The sequence below is a fragment of the Dipodomys spectabilis genome, unplaced genomic scaffold (assembly GCF_019054845.1).
Source record: "Dipodomys spectabilis isolate Male_0828 unplaced genomic scaffold, ASM1905484v1 ptg000299l, whole genome shotgun sequence".
Lineage (NCBI taxonomy): Eukaryota > Metazoa > Chordata > Mammalia > Rodentia > Heteromyidae > Dipodomys > Dipodomys spectabilis.
In genome coordinates, this window is record NW_024870976.1 from 52,444 (window position 1) to 54,635 (window position 2,192).

The window sequence follows — 2,192 nt, forward strand, 5'->3', positions numbered from 1 at the left end:
TTGCTTTGGACAGTCTTGCCATTTTCATGATACTAATTCTGCCAGTCCAGGAGCATGGAAGGTCTTTTCATTTCCTTATGACTTGTTCAATTTCCTTCTTTAAGGAAATCTGTCTTGTCACTGTAGAAATCCTTTGCCTTCTTCATTAATTCCTAGGGGTTTTTGTGTGTGTGTATGTGTGTGTGAGAGAGAGACTATTACACATGGAGTTGCTTTCCTGATTTCAGTTGTAATCTTCTCATTGTTGGTACACAGGAAAGGTACTGAGTTTTTTACATTGATTTTTTACCTTCTTACTTTACCAAAGTTTTGCATTAGCTCTGATAGCTTGGGGGAGGAGTCTATAGGGTCCTATAAATATAGGATCATGTCATCTACAGAGGGATAATTTTACTTCTTCCTTCCCTTTTTGGATCCCCTTTTTGTCTTTCTCTTGCATTATTGCTTCCAGTACTCTGTTGAAGAGGAGTGGAGAGTGGACATGCTTTTCTCATTACTGATTTTAAAGAAAATGATTTTCGCTTTTCACCATTAAGTATGATGTTGGCTGTAGGTTTGTCATAAACAAACTTTATTATATTGAGGAATGTTCCATGTATTCCTAATTTCTCCAGTGCTTTTATCATAAAAAAGGATGTTGTATCTTTTCAAGAGCTTTTGCTATATCTATTGAGATGATTATGCAATTTTTGTTCTTATTTCTGATGATGTATACGTGTTCATTGGTTTATGGATGTTAAATCAGCTTTGCATCCTTGGGATTAAATCGTGTCTGATCATAGTGTATAACTTTTTTGTTAGTTGTTGAGTTTGGTTGGCAAGAATTTTGAGAAATTTTGCATCTAAGTAGGCCTATAGTTCTCTTTTTTTGATGGGTCCCAGTCTGGTTTTGGGGTGAGTGTAATACTGGCTTCATAAGTGAGTTTGGTAGTGATACCTCCCTCTATTTTATTAAAAAGATTTGAAGTATATTGGTTTTAGTTCCTCTTTGAAGGTCTTATAGAATTTGGCTGTAAATCCATAAGGTTCTGGGCTTTTCTTGGATGAAAGGCCTTTAATTACCATTCAATTTAATTGTTTGTTATGGATGTACTTAATTAGTTTATATCTTCTTGGCTCAGTTTATGCATATTGATGTTCTTTAGGAATGCATTCATTTCTGCTAGATTCTCTAATTTATTGGCCTAGAGATTTGCAAAATATTCCTTTATAATATTTTGAATTTTGCTTGTTTGTGTTGTGATGTTTTCCCCCTTTCATCCCTAATTTTATATATTTGGGTGATTTCTCTTATCAAGTTTGCTGAGAGCCTATCAATTTTGTTAATTTTTTCAAAGAACCAACTTTTTGTTTTGTTGTGTCTCTGTATTTTTTTAGTCTTTAATTTATTCATTTTTGATATAATTTTTTATAGTCAAGGTGATTTTCAGAGGGGTTACAGTTACATAAAAATATGGAATGCTTCATGAATTTGAGTGTCATCTTATGCAGGGGCCATGCTAATCTTCTCTGTATCATTCCAATTTTAGTATATGTGCTGCTGAAATGAGCAAAATATAATTTTTATTATTTTTTTCCATCCAGTTTTTGGGGTTTTACCTGCCCCTGATTTGCTAGGAGCTTAAGGGGCATAATTAGATATTGATTTGAGTTTCTTTAGTTTGTTGATACAGACACTCATATATAAACTGTCCTTTGAATACTGCCTTTGCTGTGTCCAAGAGGATCTGATACTTCATGTGTTCATTTATATTGAATTCCAGAAAGGTTTGAATTTCCCTTCTTATCTCTTTGATGACCCTCTGTGGTGTTCACTTTCCATCAGTTTGGGACTTTCTGTGATGGCTTTTGTTGTTGATCTCTAATTTTATACCATTGTGGTCTGACAGGATACAGGGAGTAATTTCGATTTTCTTGAGTTTGCAGAGATTTGCTTTGTAACCTAGGATGTGGTCTACTTTGGAGACTGTTCCATGGGCCGCCAAGAAGAATGTATGTTGTGATGCTGATCGGTAGAATGTACTATAGATGTCTATTAGGTCTAGCTGATCAATGCAGTTATTTAACTCTGAAGCTTCTTTGCTGAGTTTTTGCCTAGATGCTATCCAAATGGTGTGTGGAAGTCAACAAGGATCAATTTATTTGGATCTAGTATGATACTAGATCAATTAGTATTTGTTTGATGAAGTTTG

At 34.4% G+C, this 2,192-nt stretch overlaps 1 non-coding gene across 1 annotated transcript; it reads right to left on the reverse strand.

The window, feature by feature from the left end:
- Positions 1-1,447: 1,447 nt before the first annotated feature.
- LOC122127401 lies at positions 1,448-1,553 on the reverse strand. The gene has a single exon (XR_006151138.1). It is a non-coding gene; the product is annotated as a U6 spliceosomal RNA (small nuclear RNA).
- Between the last annotated feature and the right edge of the window lie 639 nt (positions 1,554-2,192).